A 19,408-nucleotide genomic window follows, 5' to 3' on the forward strand; every position below is an offset into this window, starting at 1 on the left:
GGTTTCGCCATGTTGCCCAGGCTGGTCTCAAACTCCTGAACTCAGGCAATCCACCCACGTCGGCCTCCCAAAGTGCTGAGATTACAGGCATCAGCCACCATGCCCGGCCCCATTTATCCCTCATTTTAATATTTTTTTAAATTTGTTTTTCTTTTTTTGAGATGGAGTCTTGCTCTGTCACCCAGGCTGGAGTGCAGTGGCGGGATTTTGGCTCACTGCAACTTCGGCCTCTCAGGTTCAAGCAATTCTCCTGCCTCAGCCTCCCAAGTAGCTGGGACTACAGGTGCCCGCCACCACGCCCAGCTAATTTTTTGTATGTTTAGTAGAGATGGAGTTTCACCATGTTAGCCAGGATGGTCTCAGTCTCCTGACCTCATGATCCACCCGCGTCAGCCTCCCAAAGTGCTGGGATTACAGGCATGAGCCACCTTGCCTGGACTATCCCTCACTTTATAACATTAATCAAGTTCTTTTATAATTTTATGTTAAAGATTTTTGAATTTTGTTAATCTATTTTATTTTCCTTCATAAAAAGATCAAAGCTAGAAATAACATTACAAAGTATATCATAATCGTTAATAGAAAGAGCTCTATAATCAGCTTAAATTTCTTTTCTCTCTTTTCTAGTTATGTGATCTTAGGCAAGTTACATAAATTACCTGTGTCCAGTTTATTTATTTGTGAAATGGGGAAAATAATGGTGCCTGTCTCTGGGTAAGATTGTAGTGAGGGTGAATAACAGATTTATCAAGCATAAAGCAGTGCCTGGGACACAGGAATTGCCCTCTCTGCATGCCCCTGCATATGTGTGCATACAGGCATGAATCACTTGATGATGGAATAAATTTGGAGAAATATGTCTTTAGGCAGTTTTGTTATTGTGCAAATATCTCAGAGTGTACTTACACAAACATAGATGGGATAGCCTACTACTCTGCTAGAGTATATGATAGAGTATATGTAGCCTGTTGCTCCTAGGTTACAAATCTATACAGCATGTTACTGTACTAAATACTGCAGGCAACTGTAACACAGTGGTAGGTATTTTGCATCTTATCATAGAAAAGGTGCAGTAAAAAAAAAAAGGGTACACTTGTAGAGGGCACTTACCATGAATGGAGCTTGCACAGCTGGAAGTTGCTCTGGGTAAATGAGTGAGAGGTGAGTGAATATGAAGGCCTAGGACATTACAGGCACTGTTGTAGACTTTAGCAGTACTGGATGTACACTTAAGCTATGCCAAATTTATTTTTAAATTGTTTTCTTTTATCAATAATAAATTAGCTTTAGCTTACTGTAATTTTTTTATTTAATATACATTTTTTAACCTTTTGGCTCCTTTGTCACAACTCTTAGCTTAAAAGATAAACATATTGTACAACTTAAAAAAAATCATTTTCTTTATATCTAAGTCTATAAGCTTTTTCCAGTTTTTAATTTTTGTGTTACTTTTTAACTCTTTTATAAAAACAAACACTAACACGCACATTAGTTTAGGCCTATACAGGGTCAGGATCATCAACATCATTGTCTTCCACCTTCATATTCTGTCTCAATGGAAGTTCCTTGGGGCAATAACACACATGAAGCTGACATCTCCTATGATAACAATCCTCCTTCTGGATACCTCCTGAAGGACCTGCCTGAAATTGCTCTACTGTTCAGTTTTCTTTTTCTTATTTAATAAGTAGTACCCTCTCAAAACATGATAAAAAGGGCCAGGCATGGTGGCTCATACCTGCAATGCAAGCAATTTGGGAGGCTGAGGTGGGAGGATCATTTGAAGGCAGCAGTTCAAGAGCAGCCTGGCCAACATGGTGAAACCCTGTTTCTACTAAAAATACAAAAATTAGGCAGGTGCAGTGGTGGGCACCTGTAGTCCCAGCTACTTGGGAGGCTGAGGCAGAAAAATCACTTGAAACTGGGAGGTGGAGGTTGCAGTGAGCCGATATCACACCATTGCAACTCCAGCCTGGGCAACAGAGGGAGACTCCATCTCAAAAAAAAAAAAAAAAAAAGATAAAAAGAATAGAGTAGTAAATATATAAACCAGTAATATTGTCACTTATTATCATTATCAGGTATTATGTTCTGTAAGTAATTATATGTGCTAGAAGCCTGGCAGCACAATAGGTCTGTTTTCACCAGCATCAGCACAGACATGTGAGTAATGAATTGTGCAATGACATTACATTGACAATGACATCACTAGGAAACAGGAATTTTTCAGCTCCATTACAATCCTACAGGACCAATATGTGGTCCACCATTTACTGAAATGTATTTACATGGTGCATGACTGTAAAATTACTAGTCTTCAAAAATCAGTTGTATCTTCAACATTTCCTACCTCTGCAAAATGCATCACCATTCTCCCAGTTACCCAGGCTTAAAACCTCAGAATTCTATCAAATTATTTCATTTCCTTACATCTCATGTTTAATTAGTCACTGATTCCCATCAATTTTCCCCCATCATGTTTAATAGTACCAACACATTATTTCTCTTAGAAAAACATTTTTCTAGTTTAAGCTCTTAATTTAGCCTATTTTTAAAATATCTCAAAGTTTTCCATAAAGTCTTTATTTCTTATTTATTAAAATATTTTCTACATTTTGATACAACTAACCTTCCTAAAGCATAAATATCTCACTTTGTCACTTGTATGCCCCCCCCAAAAAAATTAAAATATCTTCTTGGTCTAGAAAGTAAAATTATAATGCTTGGCATAATGTAGACAGAAATTCCCATTTATCCTTTTTCTCCTTTGCCCCCACACTTTTCTTCTATGTTCACATCAGTACCTAATGTCCCAGACATATGGAATTCATTGTTTCATGATTAAAGCCAACACATTCTAACTACCATGCATTTAGTCAAACCATCTGGCCACCTGGAATTTCCTACCATCCCCCATAAAATTTAAATTAAAAAATTCCACTGTTCTGTCCTCTCTGAAGATGTCCCTGAACCTTTATTGAAACTCATTGACATATCCTTTGGTTCCCGCAACCTTTATTTTATATGTCATAATTTAGCACATACATTACTCTGCCGTACATTTTAGTAAGTTAATGACCTGTCTATTTCACTGATAAAACAGTGTCAGGATTTTTTCATTTTTGTATTCCCTACTGGTCCACATAGTGCTATGAACATATAATTTGCTAAGTTAATTTTAAATTGACTTAAACTTACTGGTGAATTCACCGATTAACTGTTCTTTTCCAGTATTACTCTTAGAAATGTCCTTCCCTTGATATATTTTATGTTCTAAAAAATTAATTTCATTTTAAGAATCACATCCTCCAAAACAAAAGAAACAAAAGCTCCCATACAATTCTAATGCTAGTTATAGGTGACATTAAAAAATGGCATACCAACTGTAAAAACCAAAAACAAAAAAACAAACAAAAACAAACAAACAAAACAATTCCCATGAAAGCCAGAGGCAAACAATGCAAATTTTAATGTCAATATTGTCATTTTTTCCTAGGTTAGGGGACAATATAACCACATTTATAAACTTGTTCTTTTTGTCTCTCCTCATGTTGACCTCACACATAGCATATTATGCCATTAAAACAAAAAAGGAGAAAATGCTATATTGAAATCCAGTATTTTCTTACAATTCCTTACTGTGAATTGTGAATGAAAATTAAATTCTTTAATCACTAGGAAAGACTCTGAGTGTGAGAGTGTTTCTTTCAGCTGATATAAACATTGATAAGATCAAAGCTTGCTCTAAATTATCTGTCTTACCAGGTCTTGACTGAATCTCAGAACAAAATCCTGTAGTTTCTCTTTATTTCAGATAAAACTTTGATCTTTTAAAAATATAGGCACAGCTGGGCACAGTGGCTCAGTCCTGTAATCTCAGCAGTTTGGGAGGCTGAGGTGGGCAGATAACGAGGTCTAGATATCGAGACTATCCTGGCCAACATGGTGAAACTCTGTCTCTACTAAAAATACAAAAATTAGCTGGGCATGGTGGTGCACACTTGTAGTCCCAGCTACTCAGGAGGCTGAGGCAAGAGAATCGCTTGAACCTGGGAGGCTGAGGTTGCAGCGAGATGAGAACGTGCCATTGCACTCCAGCCTGGGTGACCACGCGAAATTCCATCTCAAAAATAAAAAGATAAATAGGCACACCTGGCTAAGGAAATGGCAAAAAGGCAAAAAGATATGCACAAAATAGTTAGCCACTACTTGCATTGAAAATGGGTTCAAGTTTAAGGTTTTGGCAAGTGTTTGAGAAAAATATGAATTAAGCTCATTTTCTGTGGAGACAAGTCTCTAGGCATTTAGTTTTGGTTAAGTTAAATACTTAAATCTATTTAAAATTTTAAAGACCTTAGTAATGTAAACAAATGGTGTTGAGTTTGGACTTCTCTACAATATCTATGTGGAATCTTAGGAAAGGAAGAGTGAAAGGATACAATACATTTTAAATGGTAGTTCAGCCTAAATCCTAAGCATAAGCATAATACATGGCTGCATTTTTTTTTTGACAGATCCTAACTCTGTCCCCCAGACTGAAGTGCAGTGGTGCCATCTTGACTCACTGCAACCCCAGTCTCCTAGATTCAAGCTATTCTCCTGCCTCAGCCTCCCAAGTATCTGGGATCACAGGCAGACACCAGTCACACCCAGCTTGCTTTTTGTTTTTATGTTTTTTCTTTTTTTGGAGACAGAGTCTTGCTCTGTCACCCAGGCTGGAATACAGTGGCACAACCTCGGCTCACTGCAACCTCCGCTTCCCAGGTTCAAGCGATTCTCCTGCCTCAGCCTCATGAGTAGTTGGGATTACAGGCACATGCCGCCATGCCCGGCTATCTGCCTCCCAGGTTCAAGCGATTCTTCTGCCTCAGCCTCTTGAGTAGCTGGGATTACAGGCATGTGTCACCATGCCTGGCTAATTTTTGTATTTTTAGTACAGACAGGGTTTCACCATGTTGGTCAGGCCGGTCTCGAACTCCAGACCTCCTGATCCACCTGCCTCAGCCTCCCAAAGTGCTGGAATAATAGGCGTGAGCCACCATGCCCAGCCCATTTTTTGTATTTTTAATAGAGGTGAGGTTTCACCATGTTGACCAGGCTGATCTCGAACTCCTGACCTCAAGTGATCTGCCCACCTCCACCTGCCAAAATGCTGGGATTACAGACAAGAGCCACTATGCCTAGCCAATATGTTACTTTTAAAAAATAAGTTATTCATTTTAGTTTTCTTCTGTTGCTAACGATCATTTCTATTTTGTAGGGAAAAGGAAGAGGGATCAGATTGTTACTGTGTCTATGTAGAAAGGGAAGACATAATAAATTCCATTTTGACCTGTACCTTGAACAATTGCTTTGTCCTGAGATTCTGTTAATCTGTAACTTTGCCCCAATCACTTTGCCCCAACCTCTTTGCCCCAACCTTGAGCTCACAAAAACATGTGTTGTATGGAATCAAGGTTTAAGGGATCTAGGGCTGTGCCTTGTTAACAAAATGTTTACAAGCAGTATGCTTGGTAAAAGTCATTGCCATTCTCTAGTCTCGATAAACCAAGGGCACAATGCACTGCAGAAAATGGCAGGGACCTCTGCCCTGGAAAGCCGGGTATTGTCCAAGGTTTCTCCCCATGTGATAGTCTGAAATATGCCTCATGGGATGAGAAAGACCTGATCATCCCCCAGCCCAATACCCATAAACGGTCTGTGCTGAGGTGGATTAGTAAAAGAGGAAAGCCCTTGCAGTTGAGATAGAGGAAGGCCACTGTCTCCTGCCTGCACCTGGGAATGGACTGTCTCAGTATAAAACCCGATTTTACCTTTGTTCAATTCTGAGATAGGAGAAAAACCACCCTATGGTGGGAGGCAAGACACGTTGGCAGCAATGCTGCTTTATTGTTCTTTACTCCACTGAGATGTTTGGACAGAGAGAAACATAAATCCGGCCTACGTGCACATTCAGGCATAGTAACTCCCCTTGAACTTAATTATGACACAGATTCTTCTGCTCACATGTTTTTTTGCTAACCTTCTCCCTATTATCACCCTGCTCTCCTACCACATTCCTCTTGCTGAGATAATGAAAATAATAATCAATAAAAACTGAGGGAACTCAGAGGCCGGTGCCGGTGCAGGTGCTTGGTATGCTGAGCGCTGGTCCCCTGGACCCACTTTTCTTTCTCTATACTTTGACTCTGTGTCTTATTTCTTTTCTCAGTCTCTCATCCCACCTGACTAGAAGTACCCACAGGTGTGGAGGGGCTGGCCACCCCTTCATATTTTCACTTAATTTACTCTGAATCTATGCCACTTTTGCATTTGAGGCTAATGTTTGTATTGAAGGAAAGGATAGCAAGTCAATTTACAATTGGATTTTTTCAATGTATAGAGTTACATGTTTACTAAAAAGAGTAGCCCTTAATTCTTTTTAAAAAGCCCATAGCAAGCAAGATGATTAACAATTTTTATATGAACAAATGTCTTACAATATTTTAAACATCTAGAGAACACTGATACCGTCTTCACTTACTGACAATGGCATATTATCAATTCACTTTTCCAAAGAGATAGAAGTTACTTCTTTTGACTTAGATCTGACTTCTTAAACTGTCAAATGAAGTAGCTGAGTATAACTCACCACCTACAACTTTGATATTTAACCTCCTCTCTTCATTTGCTTTGTATTATATGTACTGTAGCCCTTACTTTAATATTTCTATATCTTACACATCTTTCTCTCTTAAAAATGTGCTTTCATTTAGATGAGAAATACAATTTTAAGGGAGAATTTGACTCATGCCTAGTTCTGTATTTTTTTTAATTGCTGATCTGTCCTGAGGAAATTAATGTCACCCTACTGGGTATGATGCTGTCCCTCTGGAGAGATTCCTGCAAGTTATGACCACTGGGGATTTTATGGGTGTCCACATTAAGCCTTTCACTGAGAGTAGAGGTTAACTTGCAGTTGCCTCTCTGACACAAATATATCTAAGAAATCAACATAATCTTTCAAAACCCTTCCAGCTAATACTAGTTTGTAGCTGCTATTAATATAGTGGTTCTAAGTTTGTTCCAGGGTCTCAAAGCCTTAAATCATTTCATGATTATACTCAGTTATAACTCAGTAGCTGAGTTATACTCAGCTACTTCATTTGACAGTTTAAGAAGTCAGATCTAAGTCAAAAGAAGTAACTTCTATCTCTTTGGAAAAGTGAATTGATAATATGCCATTGTCAATAAGTGAAGATGGTATCAGTGTTCTCTAGATGTTTAAATGTCTAGATGCAAATGTCAACATATAATGCTTACAAGGACATAACTGGGTGTTTCACACTATTATTTTAGTTTTAACCCACTTGATCCATCAAGTTATCTGTCATAGAACAAATGAAAGGCCCCTTTAGAGAAGTCTCATAATAAAAAATAGGCCTAGTTATGTTCGTTGGGAGAGAAGTAAATAAAGCATGGGTTTACATTTTCTGTCTACAAGAAATTGTCATTGTAGCTGTTGTTTGTTTCAAAATCTATGTACAGTTCTGACCCACCAACTGACAATGGCTGCCTGACTCTAACACTCTGGTGTGTTATTGTAAATTCCCTGAGTCTTCTTTATAGCAAGAGAAAAAATCAGGACATTCTGAAAGTAATACACTGTGGATATTTACATGGCCAGAGTATAATTTTCTCTGCTTAATAATAAAACTTAATAATGAGCTTAATAATAAAACTCACATACAAATACAAAATAAACACATGTCAAAATTTATTTCACTTATTCCTGAGGAAATCAGTAGGTGGGAAAGCTGGTTCCAAGAACAAGTAAAAAAAAAAAATTACAGATTTTCTTTCCCCAAAAACAAGAAATGTTAGAATAAGACAACTATGTTAGAAGCAAAACTGGGCTGGGAGCGCTGGCTCACACCTGTAATCCCAGCAGTTTGGGAGGCCAAGGCGGGCGGATCAGGAGGTCAGAAAATCGAGACCATCCTGACTAACATGGTGAAATCCGGTCTCTACTAAAAATACAAAACCAAAATTAGCCAGGCATGGTGGCCTGTAGTCCCAGCTACTCAGGATGCTGAGGTAGGAGAATGGCGTGAACCCAGGAGGTGGAGCTTGCAGTGATCCCAGATTGCGCCACTGCGCTCCAGCCTGGGCAACAGAGTGAAACTCCGCCTCGAAAAAAAAAAAAAAAAGAAGCAAAATTGATTAATAACAACAAATAGTACTGGGTAAACTGGATATCCACAGGCAAAATATAAAGTTTGGGCCCTTAACTTACATAATATACAAAAATAAGCTAAAATAGATCAAAGACTTAAAAGTAACAACTACAACCCTTAAACTCTTAGAAAAAAAAAACATAGGAGAAAATATTCTTTATGTTAGATTTAACAATGATTTCTTAGATATGATATCAAAGGTACAGGGAATAAAAAAAACAAAAAAATTAGTTTCATCAAAAGTAAAAGTTCTGTGCATTAAAAGTCACCATTGACCAGGTGTGGTGGCTCACTCCTGTAATCCCAGCACTTTGGGAGGCTGAGGCAGGTGGATCACAAGGTCAGGAATTTGAGACCAGCCTGGCCAATATGGTGAATCCCCATTTCCACTAAAAATACAAAAATTAGCTGGGCATGGTGGTGTGCACCTGTAATCCCAGCTACTTGGGAGGCTGAGGCAAAAGAATCACTTGAACCTGGGAGGTGGAGGTTGCAGTGAGCTGAGATTGTGCCACTGCACTCCAGCCTGGGTGACAGAGGGAGACTCCATCTCAAAAAAAAAAAGTCACCCTCAAGACAGTGGAACAACAACTCAAAGAATGGGAGAAGATGTCTGCAAATCACATATGTGATATGACATCAGTATATGTGGATATAATATGTATAATAGAATAAAGAACTCCAGCAACTCAACAATAATAAATGGTTCAATTTGTTAAATAGGCAAAGGACTTGAATAGATAATTATCTAAAGAAGATATACGAATGGCCAGCAAGCACATGAAAAGAGGCTCAATATCACTAGCATTAGAAAAACACAAATGAAAGTAATGATGAGATATCATTTCACACCCATTAGGATGATTACAAAAAAGAAACTCCAGAAAATAACAAGGGTTAGTGAGGATTCAGAGTCAATGGGAACCCTTGTGCATTGCTGGTGGGAATGTAAAATGGTGTAGCTTCTGTGGACAACAGTTAGGTGGCTCCTCAAAGGTTAAACATAGAACTACTATGTGATCCAACAATTCTATGCCTATATACATGCCCAAAGTAATTGCAAATAGAGACTCCAACAGATATTAACCACCAATGTTCACAGTACCATGATTTACAGTAACCAAAAGCAGGAAGCAACTCAAAGGTTCATCAATAAATGAATGAATAAACAAAATACACCATATTCACATAATGGAAACTCACTCAGCCTTATTAAGGAATGAAATTCTAATATACACTACAGAACTTCAATGACTACAACATACATAAACTTTGAAAACATTATGCTTAGTGAAATAAGCCAGATGCAAAAGGATAAATATTGCTTGAAGTACTTAGAATAAGCAAATCATAGAGACAGAATAATCATTACCAGGGACTAGTGTGGGTGAGAAGTTATTGTTTAATGGGTACAGAGCTTCTATATGGGATGATTAAAGAGTTCTGGAAATGGACGGTGGTAAAGGTTGTGCAATTTGGTGAATGTAATGTCCTCTGAACTGTTCATTTAAAATTCATTAAAGTGATAAATTTTACAGTATGTGTATTTTACCACAATTTAAAGAAGAAAATTAAAAGAAAAAAATATGTATTCCCAATTGCACTGTATTTTTTGTTATTAAGCACAAAATTTAAACTTTATTAAACTTATTAGAAAAAGGGAATTGGAAATGTGATATAATGAAGTAATTCACAAAAATGTGTACAGTAAATGCACTCAAGAGCAGTTTTTCTGACGTTTGATGAACTCTTATCAGTTGTGAATTAAAACTGATTAATATCCTTCATGGAAACAGATCCATAAGGTCTGGCATTGTCTTTTTCTACTAGAGAGAAACCTAGAAGTTATCACATAATCGCATAGCATCTAGGATCAAATCAACTAATACATGGCCAAGTCAAAAGAAAATGAAGTAATCTTTGGGTTGGCCTTTGAGATGATAGCTTTTAATAATGTAATATTACACTAAAAATACATGTTTTATGTCAGAGTTTTAGATACTTTTCCTTAGCAGTCCCCTATCACAAATATGTCCTCTGTTAGTGCTAATCCATAACTAACTCAGTTCCTTATTTTCATGTCAATAATCTCCAAGTGTTATTTTTTTTTTTTTTTTTTTGAGACAGAGTCTGGCTCTGTCTCCCAGGCTGGAGTACAGTGGTATGATCTCGGCTCACTGCAGGCTCCGCCTCCGGGTTCACGCCATTCTCCTGCCTCAGCCTCCGGAGTAGCTGGGACTACAGGCGCCCGCCACCACGCCCGGCTAATTTTTTGTATTTTTAGTAGAGACGGGGTTTCACCGTGTTAGCCAGGATGGTCTCGATCTCCTCACCACGTGATCTGCCCGCCTCAGCCTCCCAAAGTGCTGGGATTACAGGCGTGAGCCACCGGCTCGGCCTCCAAGTGTTATTCTTAATCAAAAAAAGAAAAAGTTTATCTGACTATATTCGACCCTGATTATTTATGTAGCTTCAGAAAGAGGAGTTAAACACATAGGTGAAGTCTTCCCTCCACCAGGTTCTAAAATGTAAGATTCATGGCCTTCTGAAAACACTCCCTTACCAATGTGAGGCTGGAACCATAGAACAGGTGGAGGACTTAGTAGGTGTGGGCTCAACATTTAAACTACAATCTTTTTCCTTAATAGGTATTTTCATACCTTATAAACACATGTATGACCTTGGATGTCCAATTAAATCCCAGGAAAAAAGGACAGATTCTTGATGAAACTATGCAAATAATGAGACAGCAAGTAAAAAGGGCTCCCCAGCAGAACCTCCGACCAGCTTGCACACTGGCAGGAGTGCACACTGAGGTGGAGCCTCGGGAAGTTTGCAGCGGGGAGGAGCCTGGCCTCCTCTGTTCCAGGACGGAGGCTGGGATTCAATCTATGAGGCAGGAAGCTGGGTAGCAGGACTCACTTTACTGACAGTCTCTGTTTCTCCTTTTTTCCCTTTTGCCCAATAAATTCCATTTTTCTTACCCTTCAAAGTGTCAGTGAGCCTAATATTTCATGGCTGTGTGACAAGAACGCAGCTTTTAGCTGAACTAAGGAGAAAGTCCTACAATAATAATATGTTGTCTTACAAGCATGGAGAGTCAGTACAAATATATTTTTCTGAATTCTCAGAGAAAAATAGAAATTAGACAGCGTTTGAAGGATGTATTTCACTTACAAGCTGTAGTATATAAAATTGAGGATCAGAGCTAGAAAAAGAAACTGGGTAATTAATACTCCTTCTACTGGATGTTGAGTCAGTTTTTTGCTTTCATAAAATTATCTACCAATGAGGCAAAAAATAAATCCTTAAAACAATGAGATTTAAAAGTAAGTTGTTATGCTCAGTACTTTATAGGAGAACATTCAAGTAAGTGTCAGAGGAAAACAAAAACCACCTAGAGAAGCAACTAAATGGCTGTTTATATTTATGTAGTAAACAATAATATAAAAATGGAGAAGAATAAAATTCTGCATTAGGTTCAATACTATCTCATAAAGACTTGACCAATGTTTCACCTGGGGGCATATACCTCTCCAATTTCCTATTACAGTCTCTAATCTGTGAGTTAAATGTCTACAGTTCCTAAACAATTCACCTTTTTTTTTTGAACAGAGTATCCCTGTGTCACCAGGCTGGAGTGCAGTGGTGTGATCTTGGCTCACTGCAACCTCTGCCTCCTGGGTTCAAGTGATTCTCCTGCCTCAGCCTCCTGAATAGATGAGACTACAGGCATGCACCACGACGCCCAGCTAGTTTTTGTATTTTAGTAGAGATGGGGTTTCACCATGGTGGCCATGATGGTCTCGATCTCTTGACCTCCTGATGTGCCCACCTCAGCCTCCCAAAGTGCTGGGATTACAGGCATGGGCCACCGCACCCCGCCACCATTCATCTTAATATGTAAGATTATGTAAAATGAACTGAGAAGGCTGAGTCTTTTAGAATTGACCTCATGCAACCCACACAGATGTGTGGAACTAATGAAGAAATATGGGGCATACCAAAGAAGCCCAATTTATTTTAGCCTCATCCATTTTATAAGGCAAAAATTGTCACAGTTTTTCTAGAGGTCACCTAGGAAATCTAAAAAATTCTTATTTTTCCCTAAAAATTAGAAAATATTTACTTTTTGGAATTTAAGATATAATTTCAGATGGGCAAAAATTAAGTGTTATCAGAGGAGATTTAGTCACTGTGATAAAATAGGAATACAGGTACAGAGAAGAAAATGGTGGCAATAATCCCAATGACAATACAATATTCTAAAATAAGCATAGAAAAAGATATCATAATTGTTAGAAAATGTATCCGTTTCATAATTAATTATGCTGTACAAATGTTTTTTTCTTATTTTTCTTTCTAGCTTCATTGAAGTATGATTGATAAATAAAAATTGTACATATTTAAGTTATATAATATGATGTGATGTGTGTATACATTGTGAAATAATAGCCGCAGTCAATTAACATTTTCATCAACTTACAAAGTTACACTTTCTCCATGTGTGTCTATGTGTGCTTGTATGGAAATACATAAGACCTACCCTGTTAGCAAAATTCAAGTATACAATACATTCTTATCAGCTGTAGCTACTATGCTATATATGTTAGGTATCCAGAATTTATTCATCTGTTAACTAAAAGCATCTCCCCATTTTTCCTACCTTCTAATCCCTAGCATCTAATGAGTTTAAATTTTTTAGATTTCACAGATAAATGAGATTATGCAGTATATTTGTCTTTCTGTGTCTGGCTTATTTTACTTAGCATTATGTTCTCTCAGTCCATCAATGCTATCACAAATTTTAGGATTTCTTTCTTTTGTAAGGATGAATAATATTCCATTGTATGTATATGCCACATTTTCTTTATCCATTAATCTGTAATAAAGGCTATTATTCAAAATACACAAGAAACCCTTCAAATTTCACAAGAAAGCAAACAATTCAGTTAAAAATGGGGAAACAATATAAATGGATAAGTCACCAAAGGAAATATAAAAATGGCAAATAAGTATTTGAAAATATATTCAACAACATATGACTTTAGGGGGATAAAGCAATTCTATATATTGAAATTTCCTTTAACAAAGAAAGCAAATAGAAAACTTTCTCAGAAAAACAAAATTTTAGTGATACATCATCAGCTGACCTGCCTTGCAAAAAATACTAAAGGAAGTTCTTCAAGTGGAGAGAAAATGATGCAAGTGAGAAATTCAGATACACAATAAAGAAGTAATAAATGAAAAAGAATAAATTAAAGTTAAAAACTTTTTTTATTCTTATTGATCCATAAGATAACTGTTTAGTCACAAAAAATGGGTAATTATAGAATGTGGACAGATGAAATTAACAATAGCAATGTCATAAGGTACAGGAGGGACAATCTGGTAGTATTTTTATGGGATACCTACACTACGTGTGAAGTAACAATTTTATTTGAAGATAGACATAAAATGTATATAATCAATTCTAATTAATTTAAAGATAGACTTAAAATGCATATAATCAATCCTAAGAAAACCACTGCAAATTTTTAAAAGAAGTGATGAGATCACATCTCATGAGGTGATGAGATACACCAAGAGCTGAGACAAAAATGCAATCCTAGAAAATGCTCAATTAAAATAAGAGAAGGCAGGCCAGGCACAGTGGCTCCTGCCAGTAATTCCAGCACTTTGGGATGTCAAGGTGGGTGGACCACCTGAGGCTAGACCGACCAACATGATGAAACACCGTCTCTATTAAAAATACAAAAGTTAGCCTGGTGTTGTGGCACACATCTGTAATCCCAGCTACTCTGGGCTGAGGTGGGAGGATCACTTTAACCTGAGATGTGGAGGTTGTAGTGTGCCAAGACTACCACTGCATTCCAGCCTGGGTGACAGAGTGAGGCTCTATCTCAAAATAAAATAAAATAAAATAAAATAAAATAAAATAAAATAAAATAAAATAAATAAATGAATATAATTAATGTTTATATTCTACTTCAACAAAAGTAGAATACACATTCTTCTCTAGTTTGTACAAGACACACTGCATTATGGGCCATAAATGTCTTAAAATTTTTCAAAGAATAAAGTTCATACAAAGTACACACTCAGACCACAATAAAAATTAAAGTAGAAATAAATAGCAGGAAGAATTGAAAAATTTTTCAAATATTTGAAGACTTAACAAAACATCTAAATGCATCCCAAAAGAAGACTAAACAGTAATTAAAATATTTGGAATTAAATGAAAATGAAATCACAACTTATTAAAATATATGAGATACAGTAGAACTATACCTAAATTTATAGCATTAAATGCATATTATTATGAAAAAAGAGATAAAATCAATAACCTAAGCTTCTGCCTTAAGAAACTAGAAAAAGAAAATCCAAAGTAAATAACAAGGGAAAAAATATATAAAGTTTAGCAGATATCAGTAAAATAGAAAACAGGAAAACAATAGAGAAAATCAATGAAACAGAAAGCTGTTTCTTTGAAAAGATCTATAAGCTTGCTAACATTTAGACAAACTAATAAAGAAAAAAGAGAGAATGCACAACTTACAAATATTGGAAGTGAAACAGGGGTATGGGTTATGACTACTGATTTTGTGGACATTAAAAGGATGATATATTTACTATATTAAAAACTCTATACTCACAAGTTCAATAACCTATATAAAATGGACAAATACCTTGAAAGACACAATATGCCAATACTCACAAAAGAAAAAATAGATAACATGAGTACTCTTATATCTATAAAAGGAATTGAATAAATAGTTAATAACCCACCCACCCCTCCAATGGTTCCAGGCCCAAATGGCTTTAGTGGTGAATTCTATCAAGCATTTAATGGAGAAATTATACCAATTTTCCACAGACTTTTCAAGAAAATGGAATTAGAGAGAACACTTCATAATTCATTCTATGAGGTAAATATTACCCTCTTACCATATCCAATAGACATAAAATTAAATAAAATCAATATATCAATATCTCTCATGAACAAAGATTCAATAATCCTTCACAAAATACTAGACAATTGAATCTAACTATGTATTTATTTTAGGTAAGACAGTATGCAAGACTGATTCAATATTAGAAAATTATCTGCAGAATTTCCTAAATCAACAGGTTAAGGAAGAAAAATCATGTGACTGTATCAAGTGATGTAGAAAAAGCTTATGGCAAAATCTATCACCCATCTATAATTTGAGAAACTCTCAGAAAACTAGGAATTGAGGTGAATTTTCATAACTTGACAAAGAACATCTACAAAACCCCTAAAACTATCATACTTAATGATGAGAAATGGGATGCTTTTTCCCAAAAACCAGGAGCAAGAAGAATTCTGTTTTTTTGTTTTTTTTCTTTCACCACTTGCAAAATGAAACCACCACTTTGGAAGACAGATGGGCAATTTCTTATGCCCATAGTTGCTATACTATATGGAAAAAAAAAAGTCTTACATATAATATAGCAATTGTGTTTTTTGTTTGTTTGTTTTGAGATAGAGTCTTGCTCTGTCACCCAGGCTGGAGTGCAGTGGTGCAATAGAAGGATACTGCAACCTCCACCTCCTGGGTTCAAACAATTCTCCTGCCTCGCCTCCAGAGTAGCTGGGACTACAGGCACCTACCACCATGCCCGGCTAATTTTTTTTTTTTTTTGTATTTTACTAGAGACACTATAACCTGTTGATGTGGGAAATTTTACCATGTGGCCCAGGCTGTTGTCCAACTCCTGAGCTCAGGCAATGCGACCGCCTCAGCCTCCCAAAGTGCTAGGATTACAGGTGTGAGCCACCGTGCCTGGCTGCAAATGTGTTTTTAGGTGTTTATCCACCTTATTTGAAAACTATGTCCACACCAAAACTGACACATGAATATATATATAGCAGCTTTGTTTATAATTCCTGAAACTGGAAGAAACCAAGAGGTCTCATAATTGATGAATGGAAAAAAAAAAAAACTGTGATACGTCATATAAGGGAATATTACTTCCTAAAAAAGTAAATGATCTGGCAAAAGATTCAGTGAGGAGGTTTAATAGGTGAAGCACGTGGGCATTATTTGGACCAGTCAAAGTATTCTGCATGTTACCACAACTGTGGAATCACAATAGTATGCATTTGCGTTCTTCTTTTTTTTTTTTTTTTTTTTTTGAGACGGAGTCTGCTCTGTCGGCCAGGCTGGAGTGCAGTGGCACGATCTCGGCTCACTGCAAGCTCTGCAACCCGGATTCACGCCATTCTCACGCCTCAGCCTCCCAAGTAGCTGGGACTACAGGTGCCTGCCAACACTCCCGGCTAAATTTGTTTTTATATTTTTGGTAGAGACGGGGTTTCACCGTGTAGCCAGGATGGTCTCCATCTCCTGACCTTCTGATCTGCCCACCTCGGCCTCCCAAAGTGCTGGGATTACAGGCGTGAGCCACTGCACCCGGCCTGCATTTGTTAAAAAACAAAGAATCTCACAGCACAAAGAGTGTCACTTAATATATGCAAATTTAAAAAAAACAACAACAACAAAGTAGGTGTTCTGGGGATCCTGGGATGGAATGCAGAATGTGATAGAAAATCTAAAGTACTACAAATGTATAAAGCCACTTCACTCTAGGGAGTGGGAAAAACGTGCTGACATAAGCATCTTAGAAAATGGATGGGCCTTCTGTGGTGGCTCACACCTGTAATCCCAGCACTTTGGGAGGCCAAGGTGGGCGGATCACCTGAGGCTGGGAGTTTGAGACCAGCCTGGCCAAATTGGTGAAACCCCATCTCTACTAAAAAGACAAAAATTAGCTGGGCGTGATGGCGGGTGCCTGTAATCCCAGCTACTCAGGAGGCTGAGGCAGGAAAATCGCTTGAACCTGGGAAGTAGAGGTTGCAGTGAGCCGAGGTCACGCCACTGCACTCCAGCCTCAGCCTGGGCAAGAAGAGCAAAACTCCATCTTAAAAAAGAAAAAGAAAAAGAAAAACAAAGAAAATGCATGAAGACTGAAAGGAAGAGAAACTGCAAACAACTCATGTGATCTGGTTGGTATAGCTGTTTCCTACAGGAAATGGGATAGCGATTCTGATATTGATAGAGAATAAATGTATATTGAAACTAGACAGTTAAGCAAATGGATGACAAATGACAGGAGCCTGGTTTCTCACTATTAAAGTGGGAGGTTACATGTAAGCAAGGGGAGAAGGCCAGAATGATCATGTGATAAAAGAATTGAGTCATAGACATCAGTATGAACTAACACTTATACACATTACATTTAGAAATATTTATAGTTATGTGTATACACAGCTTTGTATACACACATTTATTTCTTTGCTCTGTAAACTAAGACGGTCTAGAACCAATGATATCCCAGCAGAAATGAGCATATCTAACACTCAAGTCTTCAATTCTTGGGTTTTTGTTCATGATCTGGGATCCAGGAGTTGGGCCCTGGGGCTGGGCATTGTGTAGCCTCCGGGATGATGCTGAGCATCCATTCCCACCCTCCTGCAGCTGGGGACCCATCCCTTGACTTGGGCCCCCTGGAGGCAAGAACATGGTCACCCACTTTAATCACATGGTCCCTATCACATAATCAGAGGGCGCTGTGGGTTTTAACTCTTCAAGCTAGATGTGTAAACAATTCGACATAGATAAGATATAGTGACTAGAAGTCTTTTATTTATTTATTTTGAGAGAGAGTCTCTGTTGCCCAGGCTTGGAGTGCAGCGGCACAAACAATCAAACAATAACCAAAATCCAGAAGACTGAAAAGGTCAAATGCTGTCAAGGATGGGGAGCAACAGGACCTCTCATTCCTTGTTTGTGGCACAATCAGTTTACTGTACCCATGAACTCCCAGGCCCAAGTGATCCTGCCACAATCAATCTCCCAAGTAGCTGGGTCCACAGGCATGCACCACCATGCCTGGCTGATTGGTTTTATTTTTATAGAGATAAAGTTTCCCTGTGTTGTCTAAGGTGGTCTCAAACTCCTGGGATCAAGTGATCCTCCTATCTCGGTCTCCCAAAGGGCTGTAAGTACAGGCATGAGGTCCTGCACCCAGCCTGGAAGTCTTTATAGATAAGTCCAATTTAACTGTTTCTCCATCTGCTCCACTCAGCCAAGTTTCCCTCTCAGTCCAAGGGTGAGAACTGCAGCTCAGCCCCATCCAGGATGGCTGCAGATGACCCAGCGCCACTGCCATACTCCAGATGCTGGTCAACGAGGAAGGGATCCTGAGGCCTGGCAGCGGGCGCTCTCAGGAACCTTGAAGCCCTCTAAACGGGACCCGCCATCCGTGCCTGTCAGAACTGTTGCTGCTACCTGCACTTGGCACACAGGCAAATATGGCCAAGCAACCCCAAACTCCCCTCTTCCCCTCTGGGCCCAGGCGGCGCTGAACCTGCTGCTCAGCCGCATCCTGGCGACTGCACAGTGCCCAGAGCCTGCAAACCAGCACTCAGGGCGCGAGCCAAGGAAGAGCAGGGCCTAGAGTGGGAGGGCGTGTGCCACACGGCTACCCTCAGGCCGTCGGGCCCAGCCCTGCAGCCTCTACCGTGGGCTCAGCTGCAGCTGGCATTTGAAGGTGGCAGCAGCGGTAGCAACCCCAGAACCTGTCCGCGCCACCAGCAGGCGAACCCCAAGGTCGGACACCGCCACTGCGCCTATGTCAGGCAGTGGGACCTCAGTTGCAGGATCGTGGGAACCTGCCGCAAAGCCTCGTCGCCGCAGCTGTACAGGGCCCAGTGGTCGCAAGACTGCGCTGCCAGCGCGAGCCGAGGAAGAGCAGAGCCCCGGGTGGAAGGGCGATGTACTCGGCGATGCTCAGCGGTCTGGGCCCAGCCCTGTAGCCTCTACCATGGGCTCAGCTGCATCTGCCACCTGAACATGGCACGTGGCAGGAGAGGCTGCAACCCTGACCCTGCCAGTGCCACCAGCCACGCGGATACTTGGGCCAGAAGCCTCCAGGGCGCCTAAGTCAGGGGTTGGGTCCCTGGCTGCAGAAGGCCGGGAACCGACGCTCAGCGCCACCCTGGAGGCTGCACGATGCCCAGCGCCAGGGCCCAGCTCCTGGATCTCAGGTTGAGGAGGGGCTGGGGCGGCTCTGTCAAGCAGGCCATGTGGCAGGGAGCCCCCCACGTTCCGCTGCAAGGAGCCCCGCCAGCCCGATAGCGCCTCAGTGGCAGGTGCCACCTGCAC

General features: G+C 39.3%; 1 pseudogene; it reads left to right on the plus strand.

Annotated features, from left to right (window-relative positions):
- Positions 1 to 5,491: 5,491 nt before the first annotated feature.
- On the plus strand, positions 5,492 to 6,100 carry LOC129137937 (uncharacterized; annotated as a pseudogene).
- Positions 6,101 to 19,408: the final 13,308 nt, after the last annotated feature.

This window comes from Pan troglodytes, chromosome 17 (genome assembly GCF_028858775.2).
Source record: "Pan troglodytes isolate AG18354 chromosome 17, NHGRI_mPanTro3-v2.0_pri, whole genome shotgun sequence".
In the NCBI taxonomy this organism is placed as follows: domain Eukaryota; kingdom Metazoa; phylum Chordata; class Mammalia; order Primates; family Hominidae; genus Pan; species Pan troglodytes.